Raw genomic sequence first — 22,855 nt, 5'->3', positions numbered from 1 at the left:
TAATATAATTTATACCAAGTGTCATGCGGTAATATTGTTTATACCAAGTGTCATGTGGTAATATTGTTAATACCAAGGGTCATATGGTAATATTGTTTATACCAAGTGTCATGTGGTAATATTGTATGTATACCAAGTGTGATGTGGTAATATAATTTATACCAAGTGTCATGCGGTAATATTGTTTATACCAAGTGTCATGCGGTAATATTGTTTATACCAAGTGTCATGCGGTAATATTGTTTATACCAAGTGTCATGTGGTAATATTATTAATACCAAGTGTTATGTGGTAATATTATCTATACCAAGGGTCATGTGGTAATATTGTTAATACCAAGTGTCATGTGGTAATATTGTATGTATACCAAGTGTGATGTGGTAATATAATTTATACCAAGTGTCATGCGGTAATATTGTTTATACCAAGTGTCATGCGGTAATATTGTTTATACCAATTGTCATGCGGTAATATTGTTTATACCAAGTGTCATGTGGTAATATTATTTATACCAAGTGTTATGTGGTAATATTATCTATACCAAGTGTTATGTGGTAATATTGTTTATACCAAGTGTCATGTGGTAATATTGTATGTATACCAAGTGTGATGTGGTAATATTGTTTATACCAAGTGTCATGTGGTAATATTGTTTATACCAAGTGTCATGTGGTAATATTGTATGTATACCAAGTGTCATGGGGTAATATAATTTATACCAAGTGTCATGCGGTAATATTGTTTATACCAAGTGTCATGCGGTAATATTGTTTATACCAAGTGTCATGGGGTAATATTGTTTATACCAAGTGTCATGCGGTAATATTGTTAATACCAAGTGTCATGCGGTAATATTGTTAATACCAAGTGTCATGCGGTAATATTGTTAATACCAAGTGTCATGCGGTAATATTGTTAATACCAAGTGTCATGCGGTAATATTGATAATACCAAGTGTCATGCGGTAATATTGTTAATACCAAGTGTCATGCGGTAATATTGTTAATACCAAGTGTCATGTGGTAATATTGTTAATACCAAGTGTCATGGGGTAATATTGTTAATACCAAGTGTGATGTGGTAATATTGTTAATACCAAGTGTCATGCGGTAATATTGTTAATACCAAGTGTCATGCGGTATTGTTAATACCAAGTGTCATGCCATAATATTGTTATACCAAGTGTCATGCGGTATTGTTAATACCAAGTGTCATGTGGTAATATTGTTATACCAAGTGTCATGGGGTAATATTGTTTATACCAAGTGTCATGCGGTAATATTGTTTATACCAAGTGTCATGTGGTAATATTGTTTATACCAAGTGTCATGTGGTAATATTGTTTATACCAAGTGTCATGGGGTAGTATTGTTAATACCAAGTGTCATGTGGTAATATTGTTAATACCAAGTGTCATGCGGTAATATTGTTTATACCAAGTGTCATGTGGTAATATTGTATGTATACCAAGTGTGATGTGGTAATATTGTATGTATACCAAGTGTGATGTGGTAATATTGTTAATACCAAGTGTGATGTGGTAATATTGTTAATACCAAGTGTCATGTGGTAATATTGTTAATACCAAGTGTCATGTGGTAATATTGTTTATACCAAGTGTCATGTGGTAATATTGTTTATACCAAGTGTCATGTGGTAATATTGTTAATACCAAGTGTCATGTGGTAGTATTATTTATTCCAAGTGCCATGTGGTTATATTATTTATATATAGTGTCAAGTGGTAATATCATGCAGGCTGTCAAGTGAACTTCTTTTAAAAACTAGGAGAAAAGTAGGAAAAATAAGGAATTTGTCAAAGAAAAAAGAAAGAGTTTTACATTTCTTACGGCAGAATTTTGTATTACTCACAGACATAAATTGCAAACTAGAATACATCTTGACAAGAATGCATAGACTGGTCTTTTGACTTTACATCTTTTACCTTGGTGTGATAATGAAGTAAGCCACCACAGGCCCTGCACACCGAGTACAGTCTCATCAAGATGTTTCCAGTCTTCTATGCCCTCCCAATTGAAAAGATCCTAAAATGTACTACCATTTTCTAACGTTCAATATAAGGTTACTTTGAAATACACAACCAAAAAAGTAGGAAATTTCAGGAGTTTTACTCAGGAGTTAGTGAAATATTTCTATATTAACCCTTACCATGCTGCAATGTTGTAAGTGTAGTTCAGTGCTCACTGCTGAGTTGTTTTGAGTGAATGTTAAATATATCACCCATTGACTTTAAAAGAATACAATTTAAATAATACTTGTTCTACAACATTCAAACTTTCAGACAGTGATATTGAAATGTTAAAGTTTTAATTAAGCTATCAGTAATTGAAATTGATTCCACGGTAACCATGGAGACAATTTCTTGTCTAAAAATTATACTTTTATTTTGCATATGCTATTGTTTTTCATAAAAACACATTTGTGTTCATCAATAAAATCCATCAATTGAAGAATTTTTGGGTAAAATGAAGATTCACATTGATATTGAACGCAATTAAATGAAAACTTATGTTATTGTTTATTTTGGACAACATTTGTTATATGGCGTGTGCTACAATATAATTGAAAAACAGCTGTTTATTGGAGAGAAACAAGCAAATATGTCATTGGTCATTCATTTGTTTTTTCTAGCTTTAGTGTTCAGATCAAAAATACAATACTATGAAGCAACAAAAACCTTTGTGAGAAAGTTATTCTGCATGTTCCCATGGCAACCAATCTTCTTTATTTGATATTCATACCAAAGTTAAAGAATTTGACCAATGTTCAGGTTTTTTATTGACTACATTACCATTATTTTATGAATATGTATCTGCTTTATCTAATTTAATGTCATAATAAATAATTTTCAGCAAATAAAAATTCACATTACGGTATTTTAGTGATGCTTAGCTATGGAAAGAAGAACAGTTAACAATATACTAATGGCACAGACCTGATACCCTGTTTAAAGGATCACAAAACAATAGTCCAGTATGAAATTGATATTACAATATTACTGAATGGGAGCATGATTGATAAATAAACATTCCACAATTATGTATCTTTCAGTCATTTCATTTCAATTTTAAAAGGTTGCTATGGAAACATCAACTATGTTTTTTTTTAAAAGAACAGTATACCAATAAGATACGATTCTTAAGTTGTAGTCATTTGAGACTGCATAAACACAACATGAGACAATGAATCAAAAACATGCTTTTGACCAGTATTAATTAAATATTATAAGTACAATCATGTTTCTTAAAGGAAACAAATGTTTATATTTGTTATTTCCAACCAGCGACTGAACTAGTCTTCTTTAGTAGCAGTACGCAAGACTTGGTTATAAGGACAGTATCAAAAGTGCATATGGTATATAATTAAATGAGCTTTAAAATAGTGAAAAAGAAGTTTATCGCATCTTCTAATGTACATGTACTGAATAAACAATAACAAGCAGTTACTTTAGATTGACAGGATAGAACCAATACTTAAAAACAAGTTGCCCATTGTACCCACTGACTGCACTAGTGGGGGATGTGCACCAGGCAACGCCCCTCACATTGTTCAAATTTACTTCTTCTATATCAGAGAAATAAGATAAAAAGTAATTTTATACATTCAAAATGCAACATCTCAGACTACAAATTGCTTACATTTTTTGGGGTGGGGGGGGGGGGGGGGGGGAAGAACCCATTTTATGCCATCCACCCTGGTACCATTGTAAGTAGTTAATTTTGTAACTTATTGAATTCATAAAGGGAGTGTTAGTTAAAACTTATTTATTTTCACAATTGTGAAACAAGTATTTGCAACTCTCATTGGCACAATGATACCAGAGGTCTTGTGTACTAGGGGAAACTGGAAACCCCGGAAAAGAAGCCCACTCGTCCAACTTGGTGACCACTAACCAAACTCACACTCGCCTAGGCTGGGAATTGAACGCAGGTTCTCTATGAGAGAGGCGAATAGGAAATTCCTATCGAGCCCATTGGTATAGTTCTATACATAACATATCATATAGCTTTCTTATTATTAAACATGCAAGTGTTACTTTATTTACAGCTTAAAAAATACTTGCTCTGCCTTAACAAATCAAATAGTGATAGTTCTTGGATGGCTGTGCATAAATAATTTCATTGTAGGACTGTATATTCTAATACATTTGATATTATTTCATCTTATGATAACATTAAAACAGAGAGAGATATACATAGAGAGATATACATGTTGTAAGCAAACTATCATAATTTTTATACTTTAACTATTTAGTTATCAGGTGGTTTAATGTTACCGAAGGGCCAACAAAATAAAGCACACATTAACATGTCTGTATACTCATGTTTCAACACCATACTGTTTGTACATATTTATAAAATGCAATGTAAAGTTTGGTAAAAAATAACTGCAACTTTGAAGAAATAAAATGTATCCACCTTTCTTACAATTATGGCAGAATGTTAAATCACATCTCTGCTTAATGTTACTTGCCATTTATGCAATGATTTAACTTGTCATTTCTCAGAATTCTTGTGCATGTATGCAAAAACATAATTTTGGTTCATATTGTAAATGTTGATGAAAAGCTCTCATGAGATGCAACATGTTTTGCCTTTTTTATTTAATAACAAACATTGATTTTAGTGACAAAGAGTGTGATTATTTCCTTTTTTTATTTATTTTTTTAAATAAACATGTAAATCCATATTATGTTAGGTAGTTTTTTTCTGTGTTAAAATTCCTTAATTAGCTGTTATCATATGACATATATAATAAATAAATTCATAAGAATGGTAATTGCCAATTACATTTTTTACATTTGATTTTTTTATTGATAAAAGTAATGTTTCATTTTCTGTATAAATAACACTATTGTACATCATACTCATAAGGAATACATTTATAAGTGACAATAGAGGTGTTTTGGTTAAGGGGTGTTTATTTCATGCTTTGGTTTCTTTTTTCCCCTTGTAAAACCTTACAGGTATTTTGCCACCTGGTGATTGGGAGGGGGGTGGGGGCACATTACAAAAATAAGCAGTGTTAATATGGTGTTTTGTTTGAGGTGAAGTTGTCCCACATCCTTATGTGTAAGCTTGGAGCCTGTAATTAAGGTGTACCTTAATTGGTTTGTTTAAAATTAAAATCTACTCTACTGTAACATTCTCCAGATGACAGCAGCCAAATGTATTAAACCAGTTAATTCGTTTTAAGTTTAAAATGAGTTGAAATGTTTATTAATTGGTCAACATTCATCAAATAGGCACTGTTCACCAATTTAATTATAACTATCATGTGTAAAGTAACCAAAAGATTACATGCGGATAATTGGCCCCCATATGACTTGCGGATATGTAAAACAGCATCCGATTAAAGTAAAAACTTGTGACATTTTTGAATGAACTATTGTTCTTTTTCGACTAGGGCTAAACGATAGCAGTCATATCATTCTTTGTATAAAATAATTAATTAAAATATGCAGGAGTTGTTAAAATAACAATAGCAACAAGAGATGTTAGTGAAACATTTATGCCCCCTTGGGAGCCAAATTGTTAGTAGGATTTGGACACTTAAATAAAATATGGACAATCTTTTTTCAGCTTACAGTCACACTGACCTTGACCTTTGACCCACTGACCTCAAAATCAATAGGGTTCATCTGCTGGTCATGACCAATAAGCCTACCTAGTATGAGGTCCCTGGGTCAAAGCGTTCTCAAGTTATTGATCGGAAACCGTTTTTCATGTTAAGGTCACACTGACCTTGACCTTTGACCCACTGACCTCAAAATCAATAGGGTTCATCTGCTGGTCATGACCAATACACCTACCAAGTATGAGGTTCCTGGGTCAAAGCGTTCTCAAGTTATTGATCGGAAACCGTTTTTCATGTAAAGGTCACACTGACCTTGACCTTTGACCCACTGACCTCAAAATCAATAGGGTTCATCTGCTGGTGATGACCAATACACATACCAAGTATGAGGTCCCTCGGTCAAAGCGTTCTCAAGTTATTGATCGGAAACCATTTGGTATTCCGACCGACCGACCGACAGACAGACAGACAGACCGACCGACCGACCGACCGACCGACCGACATGTGCAAAACAATATACCCCACTTTTTTCAAAAGGGGGCATAATAAGCATTGACAAATGTAACAGCCGACACTGGTAAACAATAACTGTCACGTGATTGTTGTTTTATCCCCGCCAATTTAGGTCATGCAAATATTGTTGTTTATAGATAAAAAATAAAAGTGTCAGCGGCTGCCATCGAATATGTAGACACAAATATCTGTAAATTATGTGTAAGAAAAACATTTTATAACATTCTATGGTTAAATATCAAATAACAGTGCTCTAAGTGTGAGTGGTGAAATCGAAAGTAAATTTTCTAAGTTGACACCGGTGACCTAGTTTCACAATTTAATCTCAATTTCGGACGGTGGTGTTTATGGATTTTAAATCACAGAATGGTTTGGAAATACTTGTCATTGAGTCAATGTAAAGCTTGTGTTTATTCTAAATTACATGTTTATTCATGTTTGAGTTAATATAGTGTAAAAACAATGAAAGAGTTGAACACATACAAGTGTCATTGACATTTACTGATGCCGGGATTTGTAACTGCATAACATTTAGATAAAACAATACGGAAAACTATTTTGAATACGTCCATTACAATTTGTAATGAACTTGACATTTCACTTTAAGTGAGATTTGTTGTTGTAATCAAGGAATAGCCTTTAAAATGAAAAATAAACAAGCATGAAGTATAGATGCCCTGTGAACGCATACTCAAAATGGCGGAGTTGGGAGAAAATAAAAATATCCGATACATAATTATGGATTTCTCTGTCAGTTTACTATTATTGGTACATAAAATTAAGTCACATGCTAGATTTATTATTTTGCTATGTGATTTTTATGTACTGATGTGGTAATTTGCTGCAAGATTAGAATTTGAAGTGGATTTGTTGAACATCCCATGGTAAATATCCCGGTCCGAAAATATCCGGACTTAGCATGGATCGGGTTACACACAACTCGGTCCGAATATAATCGGACCCCGCATGGTAAGGGTTAACATGTAATACTGCCGCAGAGAGATTGACTGTTATGAATGATGGATATGAGTTTTAGTTCATTTGGAATTATTTAAATTAAAAGTGTTATTTTGTTCCGTACAGAAATAATGTGCCTCTTGATTTCTTTTCTAAGATTTTACCTTGTGACCTAGTCTTTGACACCACATAATTTCAAATTAATCCTCGAATTGATTAAGGAATACATTCTGATAAGCTTTCATCAATATCGGACAGAATGTAATGTCTCTAGTGTGTTCTAAAAAAAATCTTGACCTAGTGACCTAGTTTTTGACCCCATTTGTTAACATTATAGATTTTATCAGGGAAAACATTCTGATTTAGTTTCATAAACATAGGACAAGACATAATGCCTCTTGTATGTGTCTAAAATTTGACCAACTGACCTAGTTTCAAATTTATCTAAGATTATATCTAGGAAAAGATTCTGATAAAGTTTCATGAATATTTGACCAAATATATTGTCTCTAGTTGGTTCCAAAGATTTGACCTAGTGACCTATTTTTTGACCTACATTTACAAATGGTCGACATTCTGACCAAGTTTGAAAATCATCTGACTAATCAGTATCCAAATAGGACAAACAGACAGATGGACAGATGGACGTACAACGCCAAAACAATATCCCCCTCTCGAAAACTTTGATTCGGCAGGTATAAAAAGTATTTGTGGGGTGCAAACCCGGTAAAGTCATGAAAAACGGACGCCTTCACCTCTAAGCCACCAGGACTTATACAAAAGTGATGGATATTTGATAAAATCATGTGATAATGTCAATCAATCAACCACGCAACAACAAAGCTGTTATTAAGTGACCCTTAAGGTTATTAACGCTTATGAAAATTGTGGTCTTTATTTATAAAATATGAACATTTACTGAAGGGTTCCTTTGGTATCTTAGTGTTGAACTCCTAATGATTTGCCCACTTTATTTTGCCATACAAAATAAGTGCATTTAACAAAAACATGAGCAAGTCCCGTTAAAATTTTGTATAACCAAGTTTCATGTGGTAACATAATGTTTAAAGCAGTTTCATGTCATAATATTATGTATACACACTTCCATGTGTTAATGTTATGTATACCAAGTTTCATGTGTTAATATTCTGTAGACCAATCAGATAAATACGAACGAACGAAAGTTTATTCAATGAAAGGTCCCCAGCCCATAATACATGTTACAATGCAAATCAAATATAACAAAATGCATATATGTAACTAAATAAGAGTTGTGTCTCTTGGTTAACAAGTTAAGTGTTATCTATAGCTAGCATGAGTTTATGAATGTAAAGAGCAATGGATTTAATATGGGTAACATTTTCCGATGCCATCATAATTATTATAGAAATGAAAAATGTCAGTATTTCCACGATACCAAGAGAACAAATAATTTTTCCGGATGTCATTAAATCTTGAACACTTAAAAAATACATGATATTCATCTTCAATAACAAGTATGTCTTTATCCAATAAACAATAAATACAAAAGCGATCATTTCTATCAATACAAAAAAATCAACCAATTTCAATATGAAGTTTATGACTAGATGTTCTAAATCTTGCCAATGATTTTCGTACAGGAAACGGTAAACTGATATTAAGGTATCTTTCAACATTCAATAAAGACTTAAAGCATTTATAAGTATCACAACGTGAGGAATTATTTACATCACCAAGCCATGTTTGTCTACAATAATCAGCAATTCTTATCTTAAAATGACACATAACTAGAGATTGCTTTTTTGAAAAAGCGCTTGTCTCCCCTATTGTGTGGTCGTAGGTGAGAAAAAATAAATGATGGACATGAAATTTGTAACTTTGGACTGGAGACAAACCAACAGTGAAGTTTGGTTTATTCGATTATATTAAATAGTGAAGAGAAGAAAGTGTTGTTGATTAATCATGGAAAATGTAAACGAAGTTTGCATTGTATGAAGTTCCTGGGCGCAAGCGTTATTCAATTATTGATCGGAAACCATTTTTCAGCTCACAGTCATCGTGACCATGACCTTTTACCTACTGATCACAACATCAATAGGGATCATCTACATAACCAACTTGCATACCAAGTATTAAGTTCTTGGGTGCAAGTGTTCTTTAGTTACTGAGCGGTAACCATTTCTTCAACTCAAGGTCATGGCAACCTTGACCTTTGACCTACTGATCTCAAAATCAATAGGGGTCATCTACTAGTCATGACCGACTAGCGTACCAAGAATGAAGTTCCTGGGTACAAGCGTTCTTAAGTTATTGAGCAGAAACCATTTTTAAGCTTAAGGTCACCGCCAACGTATCATTTTTTACCTGAAGGTAACCTTGACCTTTGACCTTTTGATCTGAAAATCAATAGGGGTCATCTTCTAGTCATGAACAACTAGCTTACCAAGTATGAAGTTCCTGAAACCAAAGGATCTTTAGTTATTGAGCGGAAACTTTTTCTTCACTTCAAGGTCATGGCAACCTTGACCTTTGACCTAGTGATCTCAAAATCAATATGGGTCATCTTCTAGTCATGACCAACTAGCATACCAAGTATGAAATTCCTGGTTGCAAGCGTTCTCTAGTTATTGAGCGGAAACAGTTTCTTCACCTCAAGGTCACGGTGACCTTGACCATTGACCTACTGATCTCAAAATCAATAGGAGTCATCTACTAGTCATGAACAACTATGAAGTTCCTGGGTACAAGCTTTCTTTAGTTATTGAGCAGAAACCATTTTTAAGCTTAAGGTCACTGCCAACATAACATTTTTTACCTGAAGGTAACCTTGACCTTTGACCTTTTGATCTCAAAATCAATAGGAGTCATCTAATAGTCATGAACAACTAGCATACCAAGTATGAAGTTCCTGGACCCAAAGGATCTTTAGTTATTGAGTGGAAACCGTTTCTTCACCTCAAGGTCACGTTGACCCTGATCTTTGACCTAGTGACCCCAAATTCAATAGGGGTCATCTACTAGTCATGACCAACTAGCATACCAAGTATGAAGTTCCTGGGTCTAAGAGTTCTATAGTTATTGGGCGGAAACGAAGTGTGACGTACTGACTGACTGACTGACAGACTGATGGACTGACTGACGGACAGGGCAAAAACAATATGTCTCCCCATGAATGGGGGAGACATAAAGATATTACACGCAAATGATTTTTACATGGAAGGTCACCACGACCTTGACTATTGACCTTGTTACCCCCAAAACAATTGGGATCATCTAGACATCATGACCAACCTCACTTCAAAGTTTGGTGAACCTAGATCAAAGCATTCTCCTGATATTGCACAGAAATATTTTTTTACATTAGAGGTCACAGCGACGTTGACCTTTGACCTTGTGACCCCCCAAAATATAGGAGTTTTCTAAACCTCATGATCAACCTCCCTACCAAGTTTGGTGAACCTAGGTCAAACCATTCTCAAGATATTGAGCGGAAATGTTTTTTACATTGGGGGTCGCCGCGACCTTGACCTTTGACCTAGTGACCCCAAAAACAATAGGGATCTTCTACACCTCATGACCAACCTCCCTACCAAGTTTGGTGAACCTAGGTCAAACCGTTCTCAAGATTTTGAGCAGAAATGTTTTTTATATTGGGGGTCGCCGCGACCTTGACCTTTGACCTAGTGACCCCAAAAACAATAGGGATCCTCTACACCTCACGACCAACCTCCCTACCAAGTTTGGTGATCCTAGGTCATGCGGTTTTCCAGTTATCGATCGGAAACGAAGTGTGACGTACGGACGGACTGACGGACTACCGGACTGACGGACAGGGCAAAAACAATATGTCTCCCCCAGAGAGGGGGAGACATAAATATATTTATATCTCCCACATCCTGGGCAATCCAAGCATACCCAAAGCCATATGTAAACAATATTTCTTTTATATAAGTTGCCAAAGTACGCCTACCTAAACTATCCAGATTTTTTATCATAATATATGAATTTCTAGGGAATCTATTTTCAGGCATTTGTAATACTTTGCACCAATATTTTACACATTTCGAGACATAAATAGTGAACATTGGTAATCTACCACATTCACCTAAAGCCACACAATTATTTACAGAACTCTTAACTCCGAGAAAATATTTACAAAAGAAAAGCTGTACTTTTTCAATCTCATTACATTCCTTGAATCCCCAAATTTCTGAGCCAAATGTCAGTATCGGGGAGACCATTGTATCAAAAAGTTTAAAAAATTCATTATGATTAAACGTACCAAATGACAACTGATAGTTTTTAATTGAAAAAATAGCTTTCCCTGCCTGAGCTGCTAATTTGGATTTAGCTGCAGACCAAGATAATGTTGGAGTAAACAATAAACCCATATATTTGTACACCGATGTAATTCTGACAATGTTACCATTAAGTGTCCAATTTTCATACTGGCGTAATGGGCCTCCGTTTCTAAATACAATAATTTCAGCACAATTTGCCACATCATCTGCGTACAGTAAACAGTGTATATCAGGAATATTGTCCGTGATAAAAACACCCTGGTTACAACTATCTTTAAGATATTGACATAGATCATTGATAAAAAGATTAAATAAAATTGGAGAATATAAATCTCCCTGCCTTGTCCCAATATTACACTTAAAACCCTCAGTAGCATAAACTTTTTTCGTATTTACGTCATCATTTGTTATGACGTCATCAAAAAGACCACCAGAGTTATCTAATTTTATATGAGCTTTGAGTTTAGAATACATCGACAGTATTACGTTTATGAGTTTACCTTTTATTCCTTTGTTTATCATATTAGTAAAAAGTTTGTTATTACCCAAGGAATCAAAGGCCTTTTGAAAATCAACATACAACACGTAAAATCTGCCGCCTGGTTTTGACAAATATTTTTGTATTAGGCATTGTAATGTAAACAAATTATCAACAACAGAATAACCTGCCCTAAAACCAGCTTGCGATTCATCTAAAACATTGTATTGCTCTGACCATTCTGTGATTCTTTCTGTAACAATACTTGAAAATATCTTATATATAACATTAATCAAAGAAATACCACGATAGTTGGCTGGGTCATTTTTAGCACCAGACTTATAGATAGGTGTAATTAGATTAGTACTCCAACTGTCCGGAAATTCACCCGATGAAAGGATTTTATTAAATATTATATTCAATATAGGCGTTATCAATGTAATGGTATTTTTATAGAATTCAGCGGCTATGCCATCAATACCATGTGCCTTTCCAGCTTTTAATTTCCTTATACTTTTTTCGATTTCCTCATTTGTGATAGGTGCGTTTAATAAATTTTCATCAACAGACATTTCATCTCTATCCTTGAACTTTGTAAATTTAACAATAATAGTGCATTTATCGGCACTAGCATTCGATTTCATACAATGTGCTCGCTCTATGTCAACATTTTCGAGATGTGGCAAATTTAAGTAATTTTTGATGAATGAGCGCACCTTATTTTCTGTTACATTCCATGGTTCATTGATTTTACCTTGTATGCCATTGAATTTTAAGTTGTTGCGCTTCATTTGAGCTTCACAATTGTCTGTCTTGGATTTGAGAAAATCAATCTCTTTCCATAGGGATGCATTTTCTGATTTTAATTGATCATTTTCGATTTTCAAGTCCGCAACTGTAGTATGAATGTCATCAATTTTGGTATTTAAAGACAAAAAATCATCTCTAATGTCCTTTTTAAAGTCTCTCAAGTAGGCTAATACCTCGGCATTACTGTTGTCATTACTGACACTTACACCATCCTTCCGAGCAGCCGCGCGCTGTGTTTTGGGCCTGGCACCCTGATCCTGACTCATGGGGGGTGAATTAGCAACCTGGGCAAAAGAAAGCTTCTGTTGTCGGATGGTTCTCTTAGGGGTGGGGTTCTCCAACAATTGCTCTGATCCAGGGCCGGGATTTCGCTCCACATCGCTGCACGTCGTCACGAGTAAAGCACACGAGTAAACGTGTAAATACAAAACCTTTGTAATGGTTTTCATATATAAGACCAGGGCAAATCTGGGCATGAAATACATGCAGTTGTCATCCCCATGAATCTGAAATGATCCCCAAGGAGTTTATCATAATGCACAACTGCACATACAGGATTCCTCTGTGGCAAGTTCCATTGATTTAACATTTTCAAGATTAATTTTTTTCTTTCGTCATTTGTTTTCATAAATTACACTTTGCTTAGAAATCATCTTGGGCAAAGAATATTTATACATGTTAGAGTCTCATGGGAGCAATGACAAAATAACTATTCACAAGACCATTATATTAGCTGTTGTTAGTAATATGTAATAATGTCACTAGAAAGGAATAATGCACTCTGTTGCACCAAAATTGAACAGCTTTCTTCAACAGTTTCTGAGTTTTGGCCAAGGTTAAAAAGATTGAATGATTGCAACAGAAATGATGATGCCAGCAAGAATCATATTCAAGAACTAACCAGACTAGCTGAGTGTCTTGAATTAGTTCTGCCTTCAATTGAGTGGTTAAAAATTAACATGCTAAATTGTCAACTCCTATCAAGTCCTTCTTGATATATTTAACTGCAAAAAACATGCTGAAGTTTCTTAAGTTATGCATTATTTACAGAAAAGACCTGCTATGAAGATACTTGTTAACATTCATGTCTCCACCTACTGCATTGCAGGAAGGATTCCAATTTAATTATTTAGAAAGCTTCTGAATAAATCGACCACCAAAGGTCCAATAGTCATAAATTGGTTTTGTTAAGTGGTTCTTTCAGCAGTTTGGGCATGCCTGCTGGCTGGTCATGTTTATATATCAAAACTCACTGAAGACTTTATGACTGGCACTGATTGGACTTTATCACATACTATACCTTGTTTCCAGTTAAATTAATATAGCCATCATGTATTTTTCTGTATGACACATGTATCATGTAACATTGTTCTATTTCTATTGGTAAGAAAATATATCTCACCGCATGCTCCTAAACAAATTAATTGACAAAAATAATTGCTTTATTTATTGGCAATATTTCAGCAAGTCATATGTTTATTTATCATTTTGTATTGATAATGAAGTAGTACACCGTAGTGCAGTCTATTTCTATCTCATACAAAAAATATGTTCTATTGATATAAACAGCAGAAACTGACTATACTTGATAGGAAAAGTGTTTATTTTAGAAAAACAATGTGCTTGGGGCACTTGGTTCTACAAACTTTAAAAGTTACAGTGAAGTTGTGTGATCATTTTTGTCAATTTTTAGAGTTCATCGCAACTGGGATGAAATATGTTTTTTTTTTATGCTTATCTCAAGCAGAGATTTTATGCATTTGTTTGTTAACATTCTAATTGTTAGTTTTCTGTGTTAACCTGAATAATACAGACTTGTTTCCATTAAAATCTTTGTTGTTATATGCCTGTTGTAGTGTCTGTAACCTTACACTGACCTGTATGTAAAAGTCGCCAAAAAAATAAATTTATAAAAGCGACTGTAGGAAAACAAATATCATTTCCAATGACTGAAACTTTAAACTAAAAATGGACAAAATTTCATGGCCCTGCATGGAAGTTCATTTTTCCACCTTGGTGAGACACTTAGGTGGACAAATACCGTGTTTTAGCCGTACAGTAATTTTGCATCGAAGAAGAAAGCACAGTACTTCGTCTTGATTTTGTGGAAACATTGGACATTCATTATTTAATGTGTTTAAAATAGGGATGGCAACGAGTACCCGAGTACTCGATTAATCATCGGAGTACCTGAGTATCAAATCACTACTGTAATTCACCTAAGAGTTCGGACACTCTAAATATTCGAACACCAATAATTATTTTCCAAAATAATTTATTTTGCGTACCTAATTTTCGGACACCCAAAGGACATCAATCTTAACTTTCACAGTTACCAAGTTTCACAGACGAAGATTATTGATTTTTATCTTTACCATGCCTGGCTAAATTACCTAACCGTATGTATACACCACTGTGACAAGTTTTTTTTAGTTACTACCCATCCTAAACGATTTATTGCCTGTTGAAAAGGAAGTGTGATATATTTATTGAAGGATTAAAGAAACAACAAAGGCAATCAAGGGATTAAGAAAACATAGACATGACATGTTTGTAAAACGATCTGCCAATAAACTTTCAAACTTGTACCACACTTATAGACTGTATGAAGCAATAATCGTTCAGTTATACATTAATCCTGCATAGCAATGTCCATGCTTTCCACGAGATCCTCCTCGTGGTTATAACTGTATGTTATGTGACGTCACACAGTGTGACTCTTTGATCTGAAGCCGATAGAATGTGTTTATTTTAGTTCAATGCATGTATAAAATGGTGTTTTAACTAACTTGATGAAGGATTTACACTTAATGGCGTAATAAATAAGTTTATGACCATTGATTACTACGGATAAATTAATAAGTGGTAAAATGCAAATATGAAGAAAAAAGGCAGGTTAAACAAACATGTAAATAAAATGTAAAAATGGTAATTTTCTATGTATTTGGACAGCGAAAAAAATAATTAATTTAAGGTGTCCGAACTCTTAGGTGAATTACGGTACTCGAGTAATCAAAAAAAATAATTTGTTTTTATAAAATTCAGCAAATTCACAATTAACAACCGTAAGGATCAGAACTTTCGGGTTTCCAAGTCGACAATTTACGGTCCCTCTAATCCTCGCTGTGTACACAATTGACCGTCGTAAATTATTGGATAGTTGTTGTGATGGTTCCAAACTGTCAACAAAAGGCCCTAGTTTGTAATTAGCACTGATATCAATTAGCGAAGTTTTGATAGAGGTACATCTTGTATTGTTTACCAATTAGTGTGTTTTTACTAAACAATGGACAGTGATGAGCTAATGAGTAAAGACCGTTACGTGCATGCAATGATTCCTGAATGGGCATATTTTTTGCAATGATTATCACAATTGATTAGTGGATATATTAATCATGGAAAAATGAATATTAATGAGGTAAAGAACAATATTTCAGTATGAAAAACTGTCATTTTAAAAAGTGTTTCGTAGAGTTAACAATTTTCGTTTATAGTAATTCTGAATGTTGTTCATTTCTGAGTGTAGTCCCGATCATCTCGACGCTCGAATATGATCCGAGTTTGACTTTCCATTTATAATGTAGTAGTCATATATTCGTATAAAATGAAATGAAAACGACAAATTAAAAGCATGAAACAATATTTGTTTTCTTTTTATTGATTTCTCTGTTAAGGTACAGGGTTCGAATTTAGACTCGCATACTCGCAAAATGAGAGCGACATTTACAAATTGCGAGTGACTTTTATTCAAGCTCGCAAAATTCTGTGAGTGGCTTTTTCTAGACCACAAAATGTTAAAAGGAAAGTAGAATAAACATATACTTAACTCCGCTACGTGGTCGAGTGTAAACAGCCTATAAGTGGCATGTTTACACTACCAGTATAAAGAACACAGTACGGAGTCACGCTCTAGTAAGTTTTCAAAAATAGAACAAATACGAAAAGGCCGAGTTTTATCTCGAATCTTTCCGGGATGCTCCGAGGCGTGTATTATACAAAGTGAATACAAATGACGTAATCACCTAGCTCAATCATTGGCTAAATTTAGCGCTTTCGCGCACTATATGTAAACCCCATCATCCTTTGAATATATTTTCGCCCATTACTGTCAAAATGAATAGACTTCGTCGATCGATATATTTCATGGTCCAAAGTATCCACGCTACATTTACTGTTGCTTTTTTTATTTCAAATTTATAATGTTATTGATTTTAATACTTACAGACTTAATGAAATCTGTAGCGTGCTTGTCGAATGGGTATTAAATTACCCGATGGCGAGGGTAAATATACAAAGTGAACAATGTCAAATTATTGGACAGCTTTGTTATCAAAAAGCTGCCAGCATCAGATGAGTCTTTCTGTACCCCCCCCAATAGAATAAGCCATCAACAAGTTCTAGTAGTCGAGTCACTCAAGATTGATACTTTTTAATATTCATAATATGTCTTAGGTGTAAGTTTCTACTTTAATTAGACAATATTATAAGGGAATAAAGCAAATAATAAAATTGCAAGTTGATTTTTCATTTTGCGAGTTGCCTCAAAATGCACTCGCAAAATTTTGCGAGTGCTCCTCAAAGTTAAATTCGAACCCTGAGGTACATAATGACAGTCTTACTTAACGATGAAATGGCCAATATTAAGACCAACGCACACTGTACATGACCGATACATGTATACACAAACTTGTCTTTCCTGAGAACAAATTCATGTTATCTGGGTAATCGAGTACCTGAGTACTCGATCGGAAGATTGTCCGAGTACTCAAGTATCAATTTTACTACTTGTTGCCATCCCTAGTTTAAAATGGAAATGATGTCATGAGCATATAAACAAATAAAATAAGACATCATGATTTAATAAAGAAAGCAAATTTCATTGAGAGTATAGTGTTTTTATTGTTATTGTTACTAAAAATCATCTAAGTCTGCATTGTGCTTATAAACAAAATGAAAACAATTGGATGTATCAGTGGTTTTATAAATTATTAGTCGGCGCCTAGAAGGGGGCCGACTATATTTGATATTACTTTAGAAATATTCCAACTTAGGGACTAGTTCATAAATTGCAGAACAATGCTTTCAATAGTTTCCACGTTGCATGATAAAATATGAAGTTTGATAAAACTTTACACTTTAATTGATAATGAAACCTTAAATTATAATAGCCCTGCTTATCATTTTGAAAATTTTGATTTTAAATACCAACTCAATCATAACAACTCGGCCATCTCCGAGATAGATACAGGCCGAGGTGTTCCGATTGATATCAAATAGATGAAGGTTACACGGTACTATTAAAATATCCTTTATGTTTGTAAACCTCCTCCGCAGTAATCTCCCTTAGTGACAGCAAAAATGCCGAGTTTTGAAAAATTAACCTTGAGCTTAATTGTTTGTTTTGAAAATGTCATTCGAAAGAATGAACTCCAGATAATTCCCCTTTGATGTATAGTATTTTTTATCCCTGTTCTATATACTCATATGAGTGAAATGTGTTTCAAAAACATATACAAAATATAAAGCAAGGAATTCACATAACATGCCGGTACAAATAAAAGGTGAATTTCATGCTATTGAAATTTATGTATTAGTCCATTGACTCTATTTCATCGGAAGAAACGTATGTATATTTCTGTTATAATTTTAAGTTTTAACTGGAGGATTAGCTCGGGGAAAAAAAAACAGAATATCTATAATTCCGGGCTAAACTATTGTGACAATATTATTAACCGTAATGTCCTTCGAGCATATGTACACCCATCATAAAACAAAATATTATCATTGAAATAATAACCATTTTCGGTTGTCTGCATGCACGTTTTCCTTCTAATTTCATTGCGCCGACTTGATGCTATGCATCAACTTTTTTCTTGTCCCTGTAATGTATTTCTGCAATGCATGACTACCGTATTATATCATGTATAGGACGCTAGCATAGATAGGACGCAGGCAAAAAAATAGTTGAGAAAACGGGTAAAAACCCCTAATATGTAAGATAGGACGCAGCGGAAAAATATCAAAATCGGAGCCGAAAAATTGAGGTTGGTCAAGTATTTATAACATATATATTGAAGTAAAAAACAAACAAAAAATTGTATATAAGGCATATTTTGGTAACTGTCTTGTATATTTTGATAATTATTGTCATATTTTGGTAATTTAGCGTACACAACAATGATATATGTCTTGACATTTTGAGAACATTTACGCATATTATAAGACTTATACAAATGCCGTAATAGTCCCGACTGACAGTCAACCGTTGCAACCGTTGCAATAGTCTCGACATGCCTTCTGAATGACAGTCAACCGTTGCAACCGTTGCAATCGCAACAAAACTGTGTATTGTCAAAACTGATGATTGTTTTGATAAGGCTTGTCGCTGTGCGGATTAAAGCATGTCGGCATAATTAAGTGTCAGTAATTAGCCTTGACAGCGGAAGGCACATCGGGTAAAGTGCGAACAAACAACCATAAGATATTACCATCACAATAGTTTGTTCTATTGATGTTTTTCTAATAACAGACAACGGGTTTTTTCACACCTTCGCACATTTGAAAAGATTTGATAGTGACAATAATGCTACTTTGCGTTATGCAAAATCATTCATTTATCAATTTTTTAAAACAGTAACATACAACAAAATGTTTTGTAAAATATCGAAACATTAAAATCATAAACAACGATTAATTGAAATTGACCTCCTTTCCCGATTTCCGTTGCCGTTATAACTCAATCCAGTTAAAGTGCACTCACATCGAGTTTTTGTGAGTAGCGTCCCTTTTATAAAAAAGTAAACACTCGTGTTTTTTTTTCAATTTATTTCTCAATAAATCATTTTAAAGTAAACATTCAATATATTTCTGCGTGTGCTAACTTGCGTGATTTTACCTACGTTAGTTGTTCTCTTCGGTGACGCAGTACAGATACTTACTATTACCGCGTTCTTCCCCGGTCCGATATTTTCGACCTGAAATGGACTTGGAAAAAAACAGATGAAATTCTAATAGCATAGAAAGGACGCAGGCAATTTTTAAGGCGTGAATTGGGGGTAAAAAAGTGCGTCCTATGCATGATATAATACGGTACTACTAGTGCGGGAAATGGCATTGCTTTGTGGCATTTGGCTCATGCAGGTAAAACAAGTCAGCTGTTTTGTTTAATTTGTATTGGAAAAAGCATGTGATATTAAAAATCTGACACTCATCATCATATAATTAATACACACTTTTATTTGATTCATCCAGGCAAAGGTTTAAAAGCTTGCCAAAAGCTTGTCAGAGTTACAAAAAATAAAAAACCTCTAGCTTCGTTCATACACAATGAAGCTAGAATTATAATGAACCAGTCAATTGTAACCACGCCCAAACCCCCCCCCTCCACCCCCCAGAATAGCAGGAACTTTGACTCTCGGTCCAGCAGAGCCCATGCAAAATCCCCGCCCTGTGGGGACTAACTGCTGGTGAAATCCCCGCCCAAATGCCCCCACACCCCAGGGACCCTAGGTAATGCCAATTCCCTGCTTTTGGCCCGAAGACAAAACCACCGCTGTCACAGAGACAGGGCGCTCGACTATTCAGCCACTTTTCAGTGTAAGGATTGAAAAGTTTTGGCAAAACATGCATAGATCACTATATTAAGTCTCAATTCAATCAAGTAGTTGGTGAGATATTAACCTATATGTGCTTACATGCAAAACCTTGACCAGAATTTCTAGGTTGAATAATAAATGGGCAAAATTTATATCATATGCGAGATAGTTTTCTAACTTGATTAATTAAGATGGTTGAATGGCTGGGAGCCTGTGTATAAAGTTTCAATGCAATACATGAGATGTATTCGCTGAGGTATTGACTTATAAGTGGTTACATGCAAAACCTTAACCAGAATTTCTATGTCAAATAAACAAGGGCTTAATTATTTGAATTAAATGCAATCTAGAGTTATCATACTTGGTTATTTAAGTAGATTGGCTGGTTGAGTACCATTGCATAAAGTCTCAATGCAATACATCAAGTAAGTAACTTAGTAGGTTAGATAGTTTCAATGCAAAACATGATGTATTTACTGAGATTAAATGAATTAAAAGTGCTTACATGCAAAACCGTAATCAAGATGTGACGCCTACACTAAAGCTAGGGTGAGTAGTATAGCTCTCCTTATTCTTTGAATAGTCAAGCTAAAAACACGGCCCATTTCCCCGGCTATCCCCCGTATGACCCCTGACCTAATTACTTATTTAACCATTCTTTTAACTATATATATATAAAAAATCTTATTGGAAACAAGAGTTTGATTGGTTGATGCCAACAATTAATCACTAGATTTTTCTCAAACAATCAAGGAGCATATTACTTGACAATATTCTTTTTTTTTAATTGTTGGATTATTGCTGCACATGTTTTAAATGTCAAAAGAAAACAACTGTACCAAATTTTTAATGACAATACCTTAACTCTTAATTTGCCCCAAATCATAACTTCGACACTATCTCAAAATGACCCATTCTTGCTCATTACCTTGCATAAATGTGAAGTTATTCTGGTTGCAACATAAGCAAACTTGAATGACACTAAGCAAAATGTTTGCTGACATTCTAAAGCCAATTAAGAAACTAAAGTAAAAGGGGAGCTAATAGCTGGACCATATAAAAGTTGATTTTAATCTTGAAGAAAAACTAACAGCAAACTATGAGCTTCACTGCTTCGAACAACATAAGATTGCTCTGTTTCATAAAAATTCAGTGCTTCTTCTTTGAAATATCTTACTGCCTAACTTTCTCTGCAACCTAACTGCCTTCCTTTCTCTGCAACCTAACTGCCTTCCTTTCTCTGCAACCTAACTGCCTTCCTTTCTCTGCAACCTAACTGCCTTCCTTTCTCTGCAACCTAACTGCCTTCCTTTCCCTGCAACCTAACTAACTTACTTTCTCTGCAACTTAACTGCCTTCCTTTCTCTGCAACCTAACTAACTTACTTTCTCTGCAACCTAACTGCCTTACTTTCCCTGCAACCTAACTAACTTACTTTCTCTGCAACCTAACTAACTTACTTTCTCTGCAACCTAACTAACTTACTTTCTCTGCAACCTAACTAACTTACTTTCTCTGCAACCTAACTGCCTTCCTTTCCCTGCAACCTAACTAACTTACTTTCTCTGCAACCTAACTGCCTTCCTTTCTCTGCAACCTAACTAACTTACTTTCTCTGCAACTTAACTGCCTTACTTTCCCTGCAACCCTTCTGCCTTACTTTCTCTGCAACCTAACTGCCTTCCTTTCTCTGCAACCAAACTAACTTACTTTCTCTGCAGCCTAACTGCCTTACTTCCTCTGCAACCTAACTGCCTTACTTTCTCTGCAACCTTACTGACTAACTTTCTCTGCAACATAACTGCCTTACTTTCTCTGCAACCCCAAATCCTTACTTTCTCTGCAACCCAAAATCCTTACTTTCTCTGCAACCCAACTGCCTTACTTTTTCTGCAACCTAACTGCCTTCCTTTCTCTGCAACCTTACTAACTTACTTTCTCTGCAACCTAACTGCCTTCCTTTCTCTGCAACCTAACTGCCTTACTTTCTCTGCAACCCTTCTGCCTTACTTTCTCTGCAACCCTTCTGCCTTACTGTCTCTGCAACCTAACTGCCTTACTTTCTCTGCAATCTAACTGCCTTACTGTCTCTGCGACCACACTAACTTACTTTCTCTGCAACCTAACTTCCTTACTGTCTCTGCGACCACACTAACTTACTTTCTCTGCAATCTAACTGCCTTACTGTCTCTGCGACCACACTAACTTACTTTCTCTGCAATCTAACTGCCTTACTGTCTCTGCGACCACACTAACTTACTTTCTCTGCAACCTAACTTCCTTACTTACTCTGCAACCAAACTAACTTACTTTCTCTGCAACTTAACTGCCTTACTTTCCCTGCAACCCTTCTGCCTTACTTTCTCTGCAACCTAACTGCCTTCCTTTCTCTGCAACCTAACTAACTTACTTTCTCTGCAACCTAACTGCCTTACTTTCTCTGCAACCTTACTGCCTTACTTTCTCTGCAACCTTACTGACTAATTTTCTCTGCAACCTAACTGCCTTACTTTCTCTGCAACCCAACTGCCTTACTAAATTCTCTGCAACCTTACTGCCTTACTTTCTCTGCAACCTTACTGACTAATTTTCTCTGAAACCCAACTGCCTTACTTTCTCTGC

General features: G+C 34.8%; 1 protein-coding gene across 5 annotated transcripts in view; it reads right to left on the bottom strand.

The window, feature by feature from the left end:
- The window catches only part of LOC128211316 (serine/threonine-protein kinase 32B-like), a 185,865-nt gene that overhangs the window by 130,538 nt on the left and 32,472 nt on the right, over positions 1-22,855 (bottom strand). Inside the window, exon 2 of one of the 5 annotated variants that reach the window (XM_052915979.1) lies at positions 1,945-2,054. The exons of the other annotated variants lie outside the window; for them this stretch is intronic. The gene's annotated coding sequence lies outside the window, so the exon portion shown is untranslated. The remainder of the gene's footprint in view (positions 1-1,944; positions 2,055-22,855) is intronic. 5 annotated transcript variants of the gene reach the window in all.

This window comes from Mya arenaria, chromosome 12, assembly GCF_026914265.1.
Source record: "Mya arenaria isolate MELC-2E11 chromosome 12, ASM2691426v1".
NCBI classification, from domain to species: domain Eukaryota; kingdom Metazoa; phylum Mollusca; class Bivalvia; order Myida; family Myidae; genus Mya; species Mya arenaria.
Note: the sequence above shows the minus strand (reverse complement) of the source record. Positions and strands in the feature narration are given on the sequence as shown.